Source organism: Labrus bergylta, chromosome 15 (assembly GCF_963930695.1).
Source record: "Labrus bergylta chromosome 15, fLabBer1.1, whole genome shotgun sequence".
Taxonomy (NCBI): domain Eukaryota; kingdom Metazoa; phylum Chordata; class Actinopteri; order Labriformes; family Labridae; genus Labrus; species Labrus bergylta.
In genome coordinates this window covers 20684029-20707230 of record NC_089209.1, presented here as the reverse complement: position 1 = coordinate 20707230, position 23202 = coordinate 20684029, and the positions used below count along the sequence as shown (strand labels likewise).

The window sequence follows — 23202 nt, the reverse complement described above, 5'->3', positions numbered from 1 at the left end:
GTCATTATCACATTCTCCCTGCACATATTCGCCAATGTTTAATACATGAAACAAGCCCAGCATCCGTGTTGGATCCTGCATCAATCATGAAGCCGCCTCAGTAAATACGAGAACCACTGTACGCTGAAGAGACGCTTATTTTCAGCAAACACACACACACACACACTCTGAGAATGCACTGCTCGCCATAATTACAGCTATGATAATCCCATCATTCAGTTCAGATCATAAAATCCTATTTGTATGGCCGTGGGTTTAGGTTTCCCATACAGCCTCTAGACAGACAGACTACTCACGATGGAACACTATTCCCCACTAATGGCACGCATAAATCAAACAAAGCCTGATTTTACAGTTTTATATCACTCTGGTGTTGCAAAGTGACTTCCTGGACCCGTTCTTTAGATCGACACAGAGGGTAAGGTGAGACAGCTCCCTACAGAAAGTGAGGGGAGGTTGAAGATGGATGGAAAGAGTGAGAGAGCAAAAATAAATATAAATAAATATTTGCTGGGCAGACGGAAAAAGAAGACTTTGAAAGAAAGAAAGAGTAGGGTTTCCTTTACATCACTCTTCCTGCTGTGTCTTAAACGTTGTGGTTCTAAAAACTCCTCTCTTAGTCTGGGTGTTAATCTGTTAGAGACAAGGTCAGACTCACTGTCAATTATTTACACAGGGTGTTAAGTTGGACACAGCCGCATGGACTAAAGGGTCAGGCTAGAAGATTCCTCCTCCGAGAACACAGTGTTCAAGGCAGCACCTCTTTAGAAATTGCAACCTTCAGAAAAAGACCTTCCAACATACCAAACCTAACAACCCCGTCACACTTGGTAACAGTAACTATGTCATTACCTGCCAACAATACCGTTTTCAATGTGTCATTTCATATCCTCTGCCTCTTACATTTTCTTTTGTGAGTTCGCAGAGAAGTCACGAGGGCCGAGGAGAGAATAAAAAAGCACAAGCGGGAAGACAGAAGAGAGTGATGAGGGAGGGAAAGAGGGAAAGAGAGAGGAGGCAATCGAGCTGCAGGCTGTGAAGCGTCAGTTTGTTCTGCTGTGTTGTGGATCAGGCTATATGTAAACATGAGGGAGCAGCGGTGTGGATCAGGCAGAAAGATACAAAAGGTGGAACTGGAAAAAAAAAAAAAAGAAGAAGAATATTGAAAGAGAAACAAAAGGAAAAGGGGGAGGGAAGCTAGGGCGATGACAGAGGGCTGATTCCGGTCATGGAGAAATTTTCCCCCCTCGGCGTAAAACTTGTGTCTTTGCAAGGCACTGAGACAAGAGGAAATGGCATGTGAGGCAGCAAAGACCTTGTGAAAGCCCTCATCTAGGGGCCAGGGGAATAAATAGAAAGCCATTATTAAAACTGAAGCAGCAGCAGAATATACAAAGAATTTAAAAAACAGCTCTATTGAAAATGATTTCATGCATCGTATCTAGAAAACTGCATAAAAAGCCAGTAGATTAATTACATGTATAATATGGCTGCTATAGAAAAATGTTAGGACATATTTACTAAAATATTAGGGCTGTAAGTCGTGAAGAAAAACAGTGTTTGACTTCCGTACAGCTTGGGCAACTCCTTTCGTAGCATATCGGAGTCACCCAGTCAAAAATCCTTTCAGATATATCATCAAATATTAATTTAAATGTCAACTGTGTGGTTACTTTGCCATCAGTGTCGATAATAGAACAGGTCTCTAGCTCCTTGCTCCAATTGGCTTTACTGTACATCTGGACGAGTATAGGCCACAAGCCTCTAGGGTCCCCGATTATGAGAGAGTCCTTGAAACAGTTGGCGCTATAAGCATGATCAGTGGAAATTTCCAATGCACCACTGACACTGGTGGGCTGCTGTCACATTTCGCCTGGAGGGGCCTTGGCATATGGCTAAAGGGAAATGAGAGGCATGTAGGAGTAGAGAGACAGTTGTCCTTGCAAGGCGGATTTTGGTTTATTAATTTCCTGCTATTTAAACTTGCCTAGAGAAGACATGATCTGGTATACTCCTGTTCCTAAAACTAAATTAAATTAGCTTATTATCAAAGGGCCTATTGACTAAATGTTACCATTAGTGTTTGATTCAGTCCTGGATGAAAAACAACAAGAAGACAGAGTTAAGGGGCGTTGATCTATTCACCTGTGAAACAAAGGTTGTTTTAGATCCTTTTTTTATATCATGTAACCAATAGCACATCTCTAGGAATGTCACTGCCATCCATTTGATGCCACAATGAACTGAAGTGATTTTTCATTTTTTCTTTTTCACAGACTGCCATGGCTCCTACCTGCCAACAATTATACCCTAAAGCCACCATTCATGTCTTCCTTTTAGATGAGTTTTGACAAGTATGGTAGCTCCTTAGCTTTTCATTGAAGACTTTCATCAAGTAAACATTTGATATGCTGTACTTTAAGTTGAAATATGTGCAAAAGTAAAAACATTCCTATAATTATGAGCTGGATGTTTTTTAAGAGGAAAGTAAAAGGTGAATAATGCTGACCTTACACCCACTACTAGATGAACAAAGCCAATTTAAATTCATGCTGAACATCAGTATACTTTTAATTGCATTTTAATTGTTAGTGTTAATGTTTGGATCGAGCACAAAGTTCAGCTTTTTCCATATTACAGCTGTAACTGTACATTACTGTAAGTATAGCAAGAACATTGTTTTTTTCCCCTGTAATAATTGTAGCTTTTACAAGTTTAAAAAAGAGCTGTATCCGAGTCTAAGACAGGAGACAGAAGACCCACATTAAAATGTGCCATTATCAGTTTACACTTTGACACACTAAAGCTGAAGTGAAAGGCTACCAGTATATGGTCTGTTTTACCCTCCAAATGTGTTTTAATTATAATGGTGTAATTAAAAAGTAGCTGTGAAGCGAGAAAGACTATCAGTGCAACATTGTTTCCATGAATAATAGAGAGAGCAAATTGATATAATGTAATATTTGTGCACCTCAGCAGTATTAAACCGGTGGTAAATGTATATGGATCCATAAAAACCAGGGGAAATGTATTGCCTGTTGAGACATGTTCTGCACAGAGCTGTGGCTTTTAAATCGATCATATCGCAGGGTCACTTTCTCTTATTTTCTCCATAGTCATCAATATTCCATTTGCGCTCAGCCAGGCCCAGGCACAGGGGGCTGGGGTTCGATTTCAAAATCCACTGGAAGCAATTAGCTCCTTCATTACCATCTTCCATTTTCTTCCGCTCCCCTGCGCCGCACACACACACACACACACACACACACACACACACACACACACACACACACACACACACACACACACACACACACACACACACACACACACACACACACACACACACACACACACACACACCCCCCCGTGCTGCCCGAACTTGCTCTCGAGTTTGACCCTGAGAGCCGTCAAGCAAGGAGCGCTGTCACCTTAGAGAGCTCTGGTCCTCAACCTTTAACCTCTTTAAAATCAACACAGGATATCAAGCTGTCCCTAATCACCGACAGAGGCAAAAGACTTAATACATGTAGAGGGAAATCAGGTGGGTTTAATGATAGGATTAGAGACAGGAAGTGATGTGATTATTTGGCGAACTACTGACTTTAGCTGGAGATGCTACAGATGAGAGGCTGCCAGGCACGTAAGCTTCATGCTAGCTGGGCAACTAACATTAGTGCCAGTCCAAAGAAGACTCTTCTCCGTTGATGTGAACTCGATCTGTGCTGACATCCAACACATCCGACGCAACAAGCATTTCACAGATAGACAAGCCTGAAGTTCCCGACCTAAACATAGAAAGCTACGTTCCGCTTTTAGCTACTGCTGTTCGTGTGACATCCCCGGGAACACAGAAGTCATTCAAGGGTGTCATGTCTTTCCACACAACACCTTCAAATCTGGAAACCCATGCCTTGTCATAGCACTCCTCTCTCACTTTCTTTCATATCAAATCTCCTTTGTCCATCTATTCTCCCCCGAGTGAGAAATTAGCATCATTTCCTAATAAGAGCTAAAGCAGCATGGTTAGCCAGACACAGAAAAAACACGAGGCTCACACTAACCGTGCAACTGTGCAGCTTAGAGCTCAATGGTTAGCCACCACATGTCAAATAAATTTGGAGCATCATGGATGATGTCTCTCTTCAAAGGCAGGCGGCACTGTCAGACAGGCTTAACTTGGAGGGAGATTTGGTAGAGTATATTGCAGGGAATTTCAACAGCTAAATTACTACAAGTTTACTACTGCAGAAGAATTAAAGGGGAATTCCACTATTTGATAACCCTGACTCTCTTTAACATCTTCAGAGGTATAAATTACCAACAGCACACTGGTGGATAGCTTCAGTTAATGGCAATGGAATAAGCTGTAATATTTCTAACCCAATCTCTGAAGACAAGTGTGCCTGAGTTTGTCTTTCTTGTGACAGGTTCAGATAATTATCAGATACCTCTGAGATTTTACAGAAATGATGACTACAGAGATCCATTTTTTATGTTAAAGGGAGAATATGAGAGTACTTGATGCAGTAAATGTTGCCCTTGAGCACCAGCATGTAAATTTACACGAAATGACCGTGATCTAACACTTAAGTGACATTCACATAAGCAGTGAGTACAGTATGTCCCTCAATTAAACAACTTTTAAACGCAAAGGGATGAGCCGGCCGGCCGTCCCGTCCATGTAAACACGGTGTAGACACGGCTCGGAAAGCATCACAGACAGCGGGACTGGAGTGTCACACTCATTGTAGACACTCATGGCTCACAAAGTTATTTTCAGAGGATATACTTGATATCTGCTAGATTTAAGTGTGAAAAATCGCATATTCTTCCTTTAAGAGACCATAATGTTTTTACTAGGATGATGATTTCATTGCTCTCTTCAAAGCCGCTTTACTCCAATGACAAAACCAACAATTGAACCCACTATAGCCTGATAGTTTCTTGTCTATCAGTGCCTTTATTGGTCAGTTTGTTTGGTATTGTGGGACTTTGGTGTTTGACATGGGCGGTTTAGATACAATACAGTATTTGTGTGACTCATACAAAAACCTACAGATCTAGGTTGGATAGAAAAGCGACTGAAATGGTCTGGTAGGTAAAAGAGCTGTTTCTGTCAAAGGAGCCTGGTGGCTTTCAGAGATGACATAGCTGTTAAAAGAGAAATCTCTGAATGGATCCTTATATAATGTTGTAAGACACTTAGACTATCTCTATGAGATGTCATACTGCTTGTGGATGTTTTTTGCTCCAAATAATTACTTCCCATATGGCCTTACAGTACATAACACGGCCGCCACTTGAAGCAATCTATTACAGTAACTGGAGCATTTCAAAAAGCTCTTATACATCATTTACACCCAGCATTATTTTTGTTCAAGTGGCCCAAGTTGAATTCAGGATACACTGAAGTACTGATGTTAGCGAAAAGAAAGTTGACCGTGTAAGGGTTCCAAGGGCTTTATTTCTCTGTTTACAAAGTGCACTGAATGTGTTCCTCCCATGACAACTTTCAAGATGTGAAGTGAGGTGAAAGCAAACTGTCACCCTGACACTTCTATTCTCATCTCCTGTTTCTTGTAACCTTGTGAAGCCGCAGCGAACGACCTGTCTGAGACTGTTTTTGATGTCTGCATGAACAGAAGAGTGACAAAGAGAGGGACAAAAAGAGGGAGACAAAGAGTGAGGGATAAACATAAACAGAAGTGACACAAAGGGAGCTAAAGAGTTTGTTTTTTTTAAAAAAGCAAAAGATGGAAGCCAAGACAAAAAAAAAGGAAAAGAGAAAGGACAGAGAAGGGAGAGAAATATATTTTTTTGGGAGACAGAGAGGCAGGAAGAGCGGAGAAAGAAGGTGGCAGATGGAGGAAAGAGAGGAAGATACACTTTGAATGGCTCTCCAGAGAAACGAGGTGACACTGAGTGTTAAGACTTGCAGTGAAGAGCCGTCCCTGTAGCTTGTGATTCCAGCTGCGATAAACCTTATTACCGCACCTAATATCACAGAACACACAGCAAATCCCACTCTCTCTTTCTCCCCCCTCACCTCCATCAAAGGGCACAAATACCACCACAAATCCAGCAACTTCTCAGAGTCTCTTATAGTCTGAATACGATTTTATTCACTGGTTAATCCCCAAATGAAATGCTTTTTAAATTAGAATCTGAAAACGGTGTTCTCAAAAGATTCTTGAAAGACATCCCGCTGAAAAAAACATTGCATTTAGAGTTCAGAAACCATCATTACTTACAGTACATGCTCATTTCATTGCAATATTTACGAAGTGTATTAATAAAATAAGCCCTTCTCCAGTTCAAATATGTTCAAGCAAAAGAAACGGCTGCAGGGGGAAATGGGGGAAAACTTGGAATAAAGCAGCATATTGACGGCAGCAGTGTATGAGTCATTATGGTAGACAGGAAAGGACTGCATATGGAGGGGAAATAAGGTGGTCAGCGTCTATATTATTTGGAAACACTTAGTCTACAACTCTGTGATTACACTCAGTGGGCTGGTCATTTTGTCAATAGGCCTGAACAGAAAGCAGGTCAATTGGCTGACTTAGTGTTTCTGATTGGCGGGAGATGTGCGTAGGCTCAAGACAGAGAACTTGTTGAGCAGGCACTGGGGGGAATAGATGAAAGAAAGTATTGATGCATTTAGGTACTGCATGATATTTTCTGTGCTACTGTATACATTTCTAAAACATTATTTTTTCTGTGATTGCAGTAAACGCTGGAACTTTTTTGTCAAATATCATGAAAAACACAATATATGATTTTACACTATGGCAAGATATCACAGTATATCAAAAGCTTACCACTTGATTGTGATACCAGTGCATCGCCCGATGAAGACAATACAAAGAGTGGGCCTTATTCTGAGAATACGATGGTAGCTTGGATTTTGATAAACCCATTAGCATGGCTCTCGTATCTTTATGTTGTCTTCCATTGCATTTCAAGTACAACAATCCTGGAATATTTTTAAAACTTAAAAAATGTAACCGATTCCCATACTCATACTGTACCTATTAGGAAGACTTCCAATACTTTCAACAATACCCTGACTTCATATCAAGTGCCACCCATGGTTCCCATTTCCATTTTCTCAGGAACATTCTCGTTATCTCTCAGATTTAACCAATTATTGCAAAATGGACATAATCAAACTTGGCACTGTTGGCTCTGCTCAAGCTGCTCCTTGTTAGTCGAGCAGTATACCCCACAGCTTTCCAGGGAGCCTAATACTAACCCCCCCCCCCACATACGAGGTTGGACCGTAGACTGTATAAAACATGGTCATAACTTTTAGTCAACCTAGTAGTAGGCTCATCAGTCATGCTCCTAATTATGCATAACTCTTAGCTTTCATATCATCAAAACAGATTAATTCGAAACCCCCCCCTCCAAACCTTGGCCACTCCATTTACCTTTAAAACCAAAATTTATATAGTGTAATATCTGGCTAAAAAGACCAGTTACCTTTTAAGGTTGTGATATTGTCCAGTATTTTATTTCTTACTAATTTTGCATCCAGTAAAAAGCTTTCTTGTTGATTTACTTTTAATTGTCCCTACCCAATATCTAGCTATAGTTATTAGCTAGCTAAATCTGGTCAATCTTGAGTGTTTGTGTTTTCAGTGTTTAAAATGTAGCACTCTTAGCTTCTGCAAAAACACATTAATATGACATGACACATTTTTCCCTAACTCTAAACTTTAAATGAAAAACATCAAAGTTAATAAGCTAAATCAAAAATCCATCTGCTAGCCATTTAAGGCTTTTTCAATGCTTCAAATTACAACGCAAAACTTGTATTATAGCATTAAATTAAAAAAAAAGCTTATTCGATTTTATGTTATTGATTATGAGTAATACCTTGGCTCGTGTTTTTGTTGATGTTTTTTTTATTTTCACTCAGAGCACAACATGGATTTCTTCTCAATATAATAAAGAAATGGCTGGAAAATTTGGACAGGTAGGTGTCATTTTTAAATGTATATGCATTAATATGGACATGGCCCAGGGCTCCCTTCTGGCCAGTGGCTGTGACAAACTACTCCCTGTCACCTTGTGTGTGTTTTTCTGCAGGTTTGTGTTTTGTGTGTATGTGTGTGTCACTGCAGCTCCTTATTGGCTGCTGATTGTGGAGTCTCCATGGAGTGAGTGATGAGGTTTGGAGTGACAACAGGGGGGATGGTGTGAGTGGCGGGAGTGAACGATGGAGGGATGGAGGGTGTCTGAAGAATAGGGGCAGGCGCCTGAGGTCCAATCCCATCAACTGAGGCAATTGTGCGGAGCGAATACTGGTGTGAGGAGGTGGGGGACAGAGGATGAGTTTGCAAAAGAGAGAGAGGGGGTGAGGAAGAGATGTGGTGACTGCACTCCCTCTACAACAATTTAGAATAATTTTGATTTTTGGAAACACAGACAAGAGTGTGCTACTGAGGGATTTAGTCGTACAGATCTTCTCAATACTGTGGAAACTATGCAGACGCCCCAAAGTTGCAGAATAAAACAGTTTTAATTTGGTGTGAATGATTTGTAGACAATCTTAAGCACCTTTTTTTCATTTTTTTTATTTTGATGATGCTTTGTGACCAGACCAGATTTTTTGCCTTTTTTTTTTTTTTGCCAACATATTTCTAGTCTTTCAACCACTGAAAGTGCTTTTTGCACTACGTCGCATTCACCTTTACACACACACACACACACACACACACACACACACACACACACACACACACACACACACACACACACACACACCCCGACACACACTCACACACACACACACACACACACACACACACACACACACACACACACACACACACCCCGACACACACTCACACACACACACACACACACACACACACACACACACACACACACACACACAAACACTGAGAGCAGAGACCTCTAGGTAAAGTGCCCAACGGCCCATCAGTACTAATCACATTCCCACACATTTACACACTGATGGTTTTGTTTTTGGGAATAGACTGCAGGAGCAGTTAAACATGTAATTATTTAAATCAGTAGTTGTTTGTACCAGCTCTGTACATAAAGAACCTTCAACACAACATGAAACTGTCAACGGCTGCATTCAAAAAAGCCCTTTTATCCAAAGAGCTTGACAAATTACCTCTGATCCAAAGTGTGAAGCCCTTTAGATAAAAGTTCACACATGATCTACACCAATGGCAGCGAGCTTCCATACTTTATTATATTATAGACTTTATTTGGCATGGACGTCACAGATACATTGAAGGAACTAGCTGCATTGCATTTAAGTAGTTTAGCAATCATGCTAGTCCTCAACACCTGTCCACATGAGGCTTTTGAAAAGAAAACAATTAAGATAGGAAGAAAAACAATAAAAACAAATTGGCTAAATACACATGAATTGTAGAGCAAAGGCAAGCATGATCAGACAGTAAACCAGTCAGAAGCTATTCATGTGAGCACTGTTGTTTTGATTTAAGCCACTGTTTGAGTCCTCTGTTAAAAGCATTACTGTTGCAGTTTGATGCTATACAAGCTGCTAGCCTGAGCAATAGCCAGAGCTATTTGGGATTCAGAGTCTTGTCCAAAGACACTTCAACATGAACTAGAGAAGCCATGACAGTTCTCACTCCCAAGGTGTCACCTAGAAATGATACGTCAAAGCTACTTGTGTTTCATATCGAAAAATGAATTACCATTTAGCATGTTTATGAAAGCGACCTCAATTCCATCTTAAAGAAATGCAAACTCAAATGCGCAATATTAGACTTTCAAAGAAACTGCTTCCATTGTGATGATAAGACAGCAAAGTCTGTTTCAGGTAATGTCAAGGATGATGGACGGGCTTAAACAACACATAACTTACACCCAGGAGATCAGAGTTTGAGTCCCTTTTTTGACCCATCCCTTAATATTCTTCTGAACCATAACAGCTTTACTTTGTTTGTTGCTTAACCCTAACTAAGTAGAAGTACAGCACATGTGGAAATGTGTGAGATGCCACTGACAACCTTCTGGTTCTCAATGAGAAGCAATAGGAAATAATCCGTATGTGACAACCTGGCATGAGAACTCATTGAAGAAGCTGAGGCAATTCTTAGACACTGTGGGAACTTGAGTGAAGCATTCAACCAAATTAACATATCCGCTCTCATTATTTTTGTTGGATTAGTGTCTGATTTAGTGTGCCTTATGCAAGATCAGTCAAGAAAATGATCAAGTTCATATTATTAATTCAAATCATTCAGATTGCTAAGCAACAGGGGGGAGTTGGTCAGGCATAAAGATTAAAATTTAAAGCACTAAAAAACTTGTTTCCTTGCACATATGGAGAGCCAGAAGGCAGCATCCATCAGCACTTTAGGGGAAAAAAAGAAAGAGATATGAGGGATGTACATGGAAAAATGTGCAATACTTTAAAAATAACACTACGACTCGGCTGGAGGAAACATCCTGACACAGCTGCTTTTTTACCATTTTCATGACATCATTGACTCCCTCATTGTCTGGTTTTCAGCTCTCAGTGAGTCTACAGTGTCAAGTATTGATTGAATTACTGTGCACTGCAGGCACAGCATTCATGAATCCCTGAGTGGTTTCTCTTTTTTAAATGGCTCTAACTGTGGATTACAATATTATGAAGTCATCTTCACTCTGTATTTATTTGCGTCAACAATCAAACCATCTCTGACGGTATATGTCTCCTGAATGTAAGCTATTGCATCAGCCTGACAGCTGCCATCCTGAGCTGAAATAGGAAGTGACGGCAGCGAGCATTGTGTCGGTTTTGCATTCTCCTCCATCCTGCAGAAGACACAGTGTCCTGATGGACTTGTATCTCTCTACATCTGTGTGGGGTTTTTGAGTTATTTGTTTTCATCTGTCTGCTTGGCACATTCAATATTTTAGCATAAAATGTGATTTTCTATATTAGATCCAAATCATTTAATTACTTAAAGCCACAGAGAAAAGATGTTCTTGTTCGTTGTATTGGACTACCAATGTAATTTGCTGTAGCCAATCACTGAATATCAGACAACCTGTCAATTAAGTGAATGTTGTTTTTGTGTGAAAGAATATCCTTATTAATGAATGTACGTATATGTGCCCGTTTGTTTTTGTGCTTGTATCAAACAGTGGCTGGCTCGATGGAACAAGGTTTCAGCTAGGCGGGGCCTTCTCTGGAGCCTGTCAATCACCCAGACTGGCATTGCCTTATTGGCTATTATCTCTCCTGTCAGAAGGCCGGCCGTGCCTCTACCTCACCACATCAGTCTCTGTCAGTACACATGCTGCCCGTGGATAGAGCCGTGGAGCATGAAGCTGCATGCTACTGTTATCATTACTTTCAGTGATATTTGCTGTTTCAGCCCAAGACTCCATCAACAAATGTCACCTTTTATTCCCGGAGTACAGCTAATGTAAAATCATTTAATTTGTTAAATGTAAGTCTCACCTCAAAGGATACTTAAAGATAATTTAAAAATTCTGACGTTTAAGTTTGATACTTTATCGCCTTCTTCGATGTAGAGCTTGATTTGGTTTCTCTCCAAGCACAAGTGCATTAAGGCATTCTTTGAGTGAAGTTAGATAGTATAACTGGCTGAATAATTGTCACTTTTATCATTGCATGCTTTAGCTTATATACTAGCACTGCAAGGTTAATTCAATTTTATAGGTGTTCTTCCACCATATTTTCTTTTTGGTTTTATTTCCCCAGGTATGTTCATTGCTTATTTTGACACTGTTTCTAAATGCAGAATGCCACATGGGAGCTGTGAGCGCTGATGTAAATTCATATTAGTAATTATCACTCTGAGGTTGGTGTGAAGGTTTCCTTCTATGAGACAATCAGGTACTGAAGACTGTATGAGCAGCCAGGACAAAACAACATAAAAGCCAGTTTAAGTTACAAACTGGATGCAACAATACACAGAGGATTGGAAAAATGTTATTGCTTTTAAGATGCATGATTAGTGAGCTTAAGAAACCATGGCAATGTAAAGCTATAAGAACCCATAAGGGGAATTCTGAGCACAATTCTGCTCACATATTGAGCACTAGATTACAATTTAATAGGCGTGGGAATTGCAGGTTAAGATATGATAAGAACACGATGCGTGATATGCAGCCTAGGAAAACGATAATGTCACATTACAGGGTTTCTGTGATAATTAATATATTTCAAGAAAATAATATTATGATAAATCAAGATATCTAAGACTGTAAAATGCCTCTAAAATGTAAAGTGCAGGATTAAAGTACCTATTCACTGCAATATGGTGTCAGGAACTTCCACTGTTTGGGGGGGAGGGGTGTACATTTTGTTATTATTCATCATCTGTTTTCATTTGATGAAGGGTTTTTAAAAGGGCGTGTGGCTGACCTGACTGATGGGCGGGTGCGGTGCCGTTTTTTTTTTTAGGAGGCTTAAAACCCGCCTCAGCTCAAGCTCTTTGCATGGTGTTAGGTTGACTAAAACTTAAGATGAGACAATATTAAAAAAACGGAAAAGGACATTGGGTGACATCACTTGTTTATTGTGCTTTATCACTTAACTTCTTTTCACTGTTGTCGGACATTACTACCATCAGAAACATTATCTACATTCTAATGGCTAACTTGGATTATTGTTTAAACCGTGAATTATTAAATGACATTACATTAATATGATTTTGACATGCTGGTATTTTAAAGTAACTCAATAACCCGGAGCAGAAATCATAAAGTAATGAGAGCAGCAGAGAGGCAGAGTCCCTCTCCTGCAATTGAAACAGATTAGCACACATTCCTAGTCGAAGCAGAGGCCATCTAATATTTATTACCTCTATAACTTACTCTCCTGTGTACTGCCAGAACATTTAGCTGCGTGCAGGGAGGCGAGGGGTTAAAAGGGGAACAGCGGTGCCATAAAAGGGACAATGAAATAAACATGACTCACTGTGAAAGAGCCCTTCAAGCCAATATAAACTAGATGGCGGGGAAGAGCGGGGTGCCAAAGGTGGTTAACGACAAGCACCCCCATAAGGCCTGAGCTTAGACCTCGTCTCAACAGCCAATTACATCAGGTGCTGTTTTAAGATGGAGGTCAACTGCAATTTGGTTACATTATTGTCTCCTCAGACGGTGTAGAAATCTGTGTACTGTGTCCTCAAAGACGTGGTAAAAAGATGACTATGACACAAATCTGGTCTTTTAAAAGACACTTTTTACTAATATGATGAAGGTACTGAGGTTATTATTTCTTGGAAAGCCGATACAAGTCAAGATGAAACTGCAAACAACTCAGGGAAACATATTCAGCATTAAGCTTTGCAAGAAGAAGGGAAAAAAACACTGCTGTAGCTTTAAATCCAGCTAGAACCAGTTGTAGCCTGTAGCCAAAACAATATGTGACTCTCACTCTGTGCGTGTGTGTGTGTGTGTGCGTGTTGTGTGTTGGAGTGTTGGAGTGTGTGCGTGTTAGAGTGTGTGCGTGTTGGAGTGTGTGCAGGCATTTGCAATGATGTTCTCCTTTAAGAGATAAGAGCAACAATAGATTACTCTCACCTTTCTCTACTGTTCTTCGTTTAACTGCAGGGCTGTTTGCAAACTTTACACATGCACATAAACGAGGTCTAATATGGTGAAGTATATATACAGTATTTGACTGTATATGAAGTAGAGGATACACACAAACACACACTTCAACATCAATGGGCAGACACAAATCTTGGCATTTGCTGACGACAAACAGCCACACACACACACACACACACACACACACACACACACACACACACACACACACACACACACACACACACACACACACACACACACACACACACACACACACACACACACACACACACACACACACACACACACACACACACACACACACACACACACACACACACACACACACACCATCACGTGGCAGCAACACTGACCCTAGAGGCACGGATGCTTTTCTTTTTACCATTTCAATCCTGCTTAATCTACCTCTCTCCTCTGTTCCTTTCCCTTCCATCCCTATACGCCACATACATTTCCTTGAAAAGTGTGGACCCAGCTTGAGGGGCTTGGGGGGGGGGTTGGCGGTTTAAGCCGCGTCCCCGGCTCCCAGGCTTGGCTCGACTAAACCAAACTCAGCATCACCCCAGCTCCTCGCAGCTTTCTAAAATTAGCAAAGAGGATCCACAGCCTCCCCAGGGAGAAGCAGGCACCGACTGATATGTCTGCACTTTCATGGAGTCATCATGACACCGTAGCAAAAAGTACAATTTAAAAACGCTTTTATGGTACGTGTGTGTAAAGCTGCAGCCGCAACATGATTGCAGAAATCATGCATGTGTTCATACACAATAAGTGAACATGTGCAGGGGTGTTTTATGAAAAACAAATGCCAGCTGCTTTCCAAATCCTGTTTGGCTGCAATCAAATCTACTGATCTGGACTTGCTGAGGTAAATACAGAATTACTGTCATTGAGGAAAGTGGTATTTACTATTTATAGAGCCAGGTCTGCCCACATTTACTATAACCATGCTAATCCTAGCTAGTTAGATTTGCATCACTGACTCTTTGGCCAGCTGGTGTTTCGAATTTCTTTTTTTAAATTTACACACAAAAAAGGGCTTCTCTTCTTTGCAGCCAAGCAGGTGAATGCAACAAGTGCAAAATAGCTACTCAATCTTACATCCACTTAATGAGCACTGAAAGCATTGCAGATAATAATATCTATAAGTAATCTTGATAACAATTATGTCAATAACAGTGATATAATTAAGACTTTTTAACTCAATATAGAGTTACAGTCAGTAGTTCTAGATTTAGTTAAAACAGGGCCAACAACATGTAAAAAAAATATGAATAATTTGTTTGAAACAACTCGTAACTCGTGTGCCGACTAGATGGGAAATGGCGCTTAACCATTTAATAGACTAAACCTGCACATCCCTAGAACTAAAGTGTTACAACTTGAGATCAGAAATGCATGCCAAAAAAAGACAAATTACACAGTAGAGGTGTGCAGTAGACTTGTATCAGTACCGTCACTGGTTTTACATCCTGCCACGGCATGGCTTTTTGGATAGGTTTAAAATTAAAGTTGATCTGATTGCTGTGTCACAATTGACTTTTATTGTAAACACTGGCACTCTGACAGGAAGAGGAGGTGGAGCCCTTTGATCAGTGAGCCGCTGGCTCTGCTCTGAGTGTCAGAGCGAAACATGCCGAACACCTTTCTGTCTGGGGCTTTGACACGGGCTATGTGCTGGAATGACTTTGCACCTTCATAGCAACAGTTCTACCTGCTTACAGGTGTATTTAAGCTGATGTCTCACATGTATTATTATAGGCTGCGGCTTTGACTCGAGGTCACAGGAGCATCTGTAGAAACTAAAACTGCCAACAGTGTTGGTACAAAAATCTTCGCTACACATCACAACTCATCACATTTCCACCAAATCTTTCAAGATAAAAGTCCCCACTTTTCAAGCTGATGAGATGTTTTTATTATGATAGTCTTCTCAGGAAATGTTTTCAGCAGCAGCTTTACAGACCTCTGCAGGACTTAAAACCACACTAGATATCGTTTCAAACAGGCTTCTTTGAGGGGGAGAAAAGGGCTCTCAGTGTGTGAATATGTGTTCATATGCTCAATCCTTTTTAATGCTTTAATACCGTGACATAATACTGTTCTGGAAAAAGCTGCAATATGAATCTGAGGTCATATTGCCCACCATTACACAGGTATATCTCATCCAAGGAAAACGGTACATTTATAAGAAATCACACACAGAAAGACACACACCCTGCCAGGTAGCTGTCTAGCTTGGAAGTCAATAACATTATCCCCTCTCCATCTCAGCGACGGTTATTAGTCTGGAGAGCCAAACGGCTCTCTTCAATGACACTCTGGAGATGAAGGGATAAATCATCACTCTGAAAGGATGAGCGTCAGTGAGAGAGAAATTCAATGAGAATCAGAATCACTAGGAGAGGAAGAGAGTAAAATATAGGCCACGGTACAGAAACTGTCGTGGAAACTGTTAAGTCAGGGTGATATGACTTTTTATTTTTCATAAAGCACAGATGCTGTGAAGACAAGTCCTTCTGCACACACAGACTGATGTTCAGCTTCAGACATCCACCTCTTTCTGAGCACTACAGCCTTGAGTCTCTCTCCCCTCAGTCTCCCCCTGTCACACTCGCTCTCTGTTTCCCTCCCTTTTGCTTTGTCAAACAGAGAAAGGTGCTTTATTTGGCCCTGGTACACTAAAAGCATAGCCTTTGTTACTTTCTGCCTCCACCACTAACTTCCATTGCCATTTCACCCTCCTCTGGCTCCACTGGGACCCTTCAAAAAACAAGGAGAGAAGGGGAAAAAAGCCAGAAGGTTTGCTGTTATTTGGTTAGCACACAAGTGAACACCTCATGGACTTATGTGCCCTGTTTCTGTTGTGCAAAGGAGACTACATCAACACATTTAGAGCTCACTCTAAGAGTCAGGCATGAGTCATTTTATTGATCTGTGCGTCATAGTTTCATAAAAAATACAAAAGAAAAGTGGCAAGCGGCAACCTCCAGGGCAAAAAAAAATGAAGCCATTGAGGAAGTGAAAAAGGCTTGCACCAGGAGCGCCGGAAGTCACATATACACCACATCCAAAGAAGCCCTTTATTTACAGCAGAAATAACATGCTCACAGCCTGGTACAAAAAACAATGTAGGTCTGATTAGTTATTGTCCTCACATGAACACGCTGTAAATATTATTATAACGCATCCGTTTTGATTTTATTAACGGTGCGTATCTATAGTTAGGCATGTAGCTGACATGATTGACAGGTGGGTGCGATGTAACGGTATGTTAAAGAGGTTAAAAACACGCCTCAGCTCCAGAGCTCAGCCTGTCGTTAGGTTCACTGAAAGTTAAGTTGAGAGACAGCATTTCCAACATGGCAGCAGCTGCCGATGGTCTTCCCGAGCCCCCTGCAGTAATAGATGGGTGACGTCACTCAGGCTTCATCCATTAACATTTACAGTGTATGGTTAACACTCAGCTTGGGCTTTAAAATCTTAAGGCTGTAAAAACACTCCTACTAAAATAAAAAAAATAATAATAATAAAAAAAGCAGGACTCATGCATTTGTGTGTGGACGGTGTGTTTGTGTGTCTGTGTGTGTGTTTGTGTGTACCGATCTGAGAAAATGTCAATTCCTGTGGGACAGCTGGCTTTCTGGTCGAGTGGTCAGCTCCACACTGCAGGCTACTTCTCAAAATGTCTATTTCTGACTCTGCATGAGTGTTTGTGTGTATATGTGCGCGTATGTGTGTAAGTGTGCATATGTGTTTGACCAGTTTGAGCTGGTGTGGAGAGTGACTGCAGCGCCGCACCACAGGCTGCTCCATATGGATGAGGGGCTGAGGCACAGGTGGGTTTAAGAAAAGAGGGTGTGTGTGTGTGTGTTTGTGTCTGTGTGGCATCAGAAAAGGCTCCAAAAGCTGCAGCACGAGAATTAAATATTGTACTTTAACGTGCTCATTATTAAGTTAAGTAAGTTTATGCACTAACTTTAGTGCCGTTTTCACTTGAATGGGTTTAGCAACAAATTGACCTTTGCTGCATTTTTCCTGACCGCCTTCCCCACTTCACCGATTTTAATTGGCTGCCATGCCAGAAATGTCACATGAGGGGGAGATTGGAATGGATGAACAGAAAAAAAACACACACACACGATGATGTCCATCATTCCATTAGTTCAGTAAGTGGGTGACCATGTGGATGATGGTGGCGATGATTGCGAGGCTGTATTTGTCTCTCTGCGGAATTACCAGTGAAGAGGAGCTCATTTACACCGAGGAAACTGGCCAAGGAAAGAGGACAAAAACAAAACACCCAAGGAGGAACAAACAAGCAAAACCATAAAGCGCACAGCAAAAATCCTCACAGGGGCTACTGGGACTATTACAATGAGCTCATGAAATCGCCATTAGAGGAAACACCGAGTTTAGTGATGCATGTTTATTGCACATTTGTGTATCTGTGTGTTCGTTGGTATTTAGTGGAACACTTTGTCCACAGTGTTCTACATCTGAAACATTAATGAGCAGCGGCGGCGAGATGAGAAGAGAGGGAAATTTGCTGAATTGCCACGATGAACGCTGTTGATTTGTAATTATTCATGATGACACATTTAATCTGATGCGGTTGAGGAATTGGGAAGATGTGGCTCCGAAATGGAAGCGGCTGTTGCCCAAGAGGGCCTGGCTATCTCTACTTCCGCTTTAACTGCGCTCAGATAAACAATCTGCAAACTCACAAGCCTTGAAATATTTCATATCTTTGCCTTTTTTTTCTATATCAGAAAAAAATGTCTTTAAATCAGGACAGAGCCAAGAAGTGTGTGTTCAAACTCCATGTAATCCCCGGGTGTTTGGAGACAAAAAAAACAAAGACATGTCATTCACACATAAACGAAAACTGGCATACCGCAGATAGGCACTCTCACAAACCACACCAAGGATGACCTCACCAAAGAGGAACTGGTAAATAGCAGCAGTCCATTAACTTAAAACTCCAGAGGTTGCTTCCTATTTTTGCACATCACAAGTGGAGGACATGCAGGGCAGAACGCCACATAAAAGCTCAAAAACTTATTAGACCGTAAATTTAGACCAATAATTCATAAAGGATGACCTCAAAGCAGGCGACGGCTGAGCGTATCAAATGAGGAATATGGAAGCCGGGAGCTCTAAGTTTGAATGTGTGTGTGTGTGTGTGTGTGTGTGTGTGTGTGTGTGTGTGTGTGTGTGTGTGTGTGTGTGTGTGTGTGTGTGTGTGTGTGTGTGTGTTGCCAGTGTGCGTGGATATACTGAGCTCTTTTATAGAACTTTCAGTTTCAATTTATGACCCATTAACTTGTAATAAGTGCCATACGTTTCCTCCTGCCCTGAGAATCAACAGTGAGGGGAGTGAGAAGGAGAAGGGAAAGGGCGTTTAGAAGTCGGCCACACAGCTACACAATGCAGTGATTAAAGCGGTTTTAGGATGTGATGTGATGTTTAAAAGAGCAAAGGAGGTTCATCCCGCAGTCACATCATGCTGGATTCATATTAAACCCTCCCTTATAGAGGTGGAGTGCTACATGTATGATCTATATATGTGAAAAAAAATACATGTTTTAACATCTGTCCAAGTGATGCGTACCGATTAAACCGAGGCTAGTCAAAGAGTTTAAAGGTCACATATTATTCTCCATTTCAATAACTTTGAATGAGTCTCATAGGTCCCCAAAATATGTCTATGAAGTTTCTTGTTAAAAATCCACTCTGGTTCTGTAATTTATCATGCCAATAAACCTCTCTTTTTCAGCCCTGTTCAGAACAGACTGTTTCTGTGTCTGTAGCTTTAAATGTAAATGAGCTGTGTCTGACCACGCCCCCTCTCTGGAAGGGGATGTGGCACAGGCTTTCTCGCTCCATCTGCTATTATTACCGTGAGAAGGCAGACTCAGAAGGGGAGAACAAACACCTAACAGTAGGAGTGTCACCCACGTGGGGGAAGGGCTTCCTGCCCTTTGTGATGTCATGAAGGGAAAATCTTCAAATGACCTGTTTCAGCACACATTTTCTGGAAAGGAGGATGGACTTTTCTCATAATCGAGGGTTTACAAACAGGCTAGGAACACATATTATATTGTTAGAAAATGATTAAGTGTATTTTGCATAATATGTGAGCTTAAAAATAAAATAAATAAAAAGCTTTGCAGCAGCAACATTACTCCCATCAACTGACTCTTCAGCAGCTTAGAGCAGCAGGGGTATGTGTTAGTAACACTAGTTTTAAGATGACAAAGAAAGCATTCCCTGTGGTGTCCCTGCTGCTCACCTTCCCTCTGTTCATCAATGAGGCTAATGGAGAAGCTGTCCTCTGGGATGGACTTGTGTTTATCCTCACACTGCACTGCTCTGCTGCCTTTTGAGTGCTACAAGAAAGCCACCCGGTTTGCTGCCTAAAAGACTCTATATTTTGGTCACTGGCAGAGAGCAGTTTCAAGAATCATTTCTCTTTTTCTAAAGACAGGGACTGAAACTCCCAATGTGATTTGGGGAATGTAATCAAAAAGTTATGCCATAAACAAAGGAGTGTTTGCTCCATTGAAAAGCATGTTGATTAAGATTAGCTATCAGCAGTTCCTGAGCATGTGGAAACATCTATCTTTCGGTTTCTGTTATTATAGATTACATCTTTTTCAGAATATCGCACAGCGGCCATTAAACTAAGATGTCATACTCAGGGTGGGACCCTAAAAAGCTGTTATCCCAGTAAAAGACTTTACCACTGTGTTCCCAGTATATACGCATGGAATCTGACAAATTCGATCCATGCATCCAGCTTCTTCCGCTTATCCGAGGTCGGGTCGTGGTGGCAGCAAGCGCAACAAGTCAACCCAGACTTCCCTCTCCCCAGCAACCTTTTCCAGCTCCTTCTGGGGGATTCCAAGGCGTTCCCAGGCCAGCAGGGATATATAATCCCTCCAGCGAACTCTGGTTCTACCCCGGGGTCTCCTCCAAATTGGGCGTGCCAATCCGACAAAATGTTAACATTTAACCTCTTCCCAAAATCCCAACTAAGCAGTGAACAAATGTTGTTGCTGACTTCTCAAGATCTCTTCATTTGCACAACTTGAAAGGTTAAACACAGTAATGCACAATGAACGCAGCATTGGAGCTTCCCATCCTGCCTGTTATGTTAGAGCAAAATGGCTTCAGAGTGACTGAGATCATCCTTTACTTGGAGCGTTTGATTATAACGTGAGTTGCTCATATTATAACAGTAAATGTTTGGAGACTTTTCTGAGTTGAATCTCAGAATGGATGAAGTCAGGGCTGCATGATTTTGGTGGTAATCACATTTATTGTTATCAACATTGAGATCATGATTAGAAATGTTTGTTTTTTTCATGGACATTTTATATATACGTATAATATAGAGACATAGAGCTGATTAAATGAAGATCTATATATCCTGATACTACCCATCTCTTCCCCGGTATTTTGGTCCACACTGGTCCCAAACAACTGGCCAAACAGAACCCAGCAGCAGCCATGTAAAAACACAGACTGATCCACTGTTACACAATATCAATAATCGAGTCAAAGTAAGTGAGTTTCTAAGAAAAGGCTTTAGTGTTCAGTATTCATCCTCATCTAAGATTATATTTTGTTTAATGCTACTTACTTTTTTATCTCAATATGAAAGCTTTTGTAAGTAACCCAGTTGTGTAAATGTTCTTTGCTTTTATTTTGGCTTTCGTCCTGCCTGATGTTTGGAGCAATTTATTTATTATATATTTTACTTCAAAGGAGAAAGAGTTACCTTGTTGTTACTTAAGAACTTAACTACAGCAAAGAAGTGAAAGTTTGATGTAACACTGATCACCTGTTGTCATAATGGAATTGTCTGTGAAACTGTTTAAATGTGAGTTGTGTTATTTGGATGACTTGGGGGGGGGGAGGCTACAGCAGTAAGCTACTATAAAATGTCACCCCCTGCTGACGAATTTTGTGTGTGTGTGTGTGTGTGTGTGTGTGTGTGTGTGTAAGGGTGAATGCGACGTAGTGCAAAAAGCGCTTTGAGTGGTTGAAAGACTAGAAATATGTTTTAGTAGTGAGTAGAGAACTGAAGGGAAAAAAGTTGAACGTGAACAAAAAGAAAATAAACGTCTAGAATATGATATTTAACCAAACATAATTTAACGAGGGAAAAGTAGCTTTCCCTCAGTGCTCTGTCTACACCCACCCCCTCCCCTCTGTGTTAATTCAAAAGCCACGCCCCTCACTTACATGCACGAGCGCTGTTGCTCCAGAAGCAGAGCTCAGCTCATGACTTACATTGTGTAGAAACGACGTCGTCTCATGTCTCATTCAGCGTAGAGTAAACTCACTGAATGAACTCTGTCATCGGTGACACACCAAGAGATAAGAAAGAGCAGGGAGACAGGGAGGCACGATATGCACACTTTTACATTCTTACAACTTCTACAGATGACAGATTTTGTTCCTTCCTCTTTCAGAGCAAATGGTATTAATTTCTGTCAGGACCTAAAGACAATTTCAACCAAAATCTTAAAAAGTGTATCTAGAGAAAATTACCAACCCTGCCTTTAAGTCTGTTACCAAGGGCAAAGTATTTACAACTTGAAATAAAAAATCTATTTGTCTGGGCACCAGTGTAGTAATGGTTATTTTGCGCGCCCCATATACGGAGGCTACAGTCCTCCAGGTGGGCGGCCCGATGCGGATCAAACATGTGGCTCCCACTCATTCCCCAATCTCTCTCTGCCTGATATCTGACACTATCCACTGTTCTAATGCTACAATAAAAGGCATAAAAACCGCAAAAAAAAATATTTGTTGTATTTCTCTTTGCTCCTCTTCTTCTGAATTTGATTGCATTTGATACATCAGCAGAGCTGCAAACCAGTGAAGAAGTGGACATGAACTCCATGCAGACCAGGCTGGAATCCTTGAGCACATTAACATTTCCATTTCATTAAAATGAGCCCTTTGTTCCACTTATTGTACAGTGAAATATTCCAGAGAGAAAAGTACAGAACATTGTGAAAAGGATATGCCAGCATGAGCATGCATATGGAGCATAAGCATGCCATCTGGAAAGAGGATTATACGTTTCTACACTGTATTTATGTTAATGTGCTCCTAAGTTAACCATATGTGTGCACAAAAAATTGATCAGTGTTGGCTGCCGCTTAGAAGTATTGGAAACAAATGGTCACAACTTGAATGACATTCCTCTATGTGTTTAAACAGAATACATTTGTTCTCACAGAGTGTTTTCCTGGAAAAAGCAAGAATCAAAGAGAAACGGCTGCTTCCAAAAACATCAAACATTTTGTGAGCACATTTGCACCATTTGTTGTACAGCATGGAAATAATGATAGGGGTCTTATTAGGGGCTAAAGATATAATCACAGCATTTTCTTGAGCAAACCTTAACAGTGTTAAAACACTGCCAGGAAAAGCAAAGCAAGGAGGAAAAATCTAATAGTGGCTAAATCAACAAACTTGAAACAAGTGGCTCCATGAATATTCTGGTTAGCCCCTGAGGACATCACTTCGTTCTGCATGTGGATGTCTTTTTTTTCTTTCATTCCCGTCTTTTCTTCTCTACTTCAA

General features: G+C 40.9%; 1 protein-coding gene across 13 annotated transcripts in view; it reads right to left on the bottom strand.

Annotated features, from left to right (window-relative positions):
- Positions 1-23202, bottom strand: part of nrxn3b (neurexin 3b) — a 312178-nt gene that overhangs the window by 235729 nt on the left and 53247 nt on the right. The gene's annotated exons all lie outside the window — the stretch shown is intronic.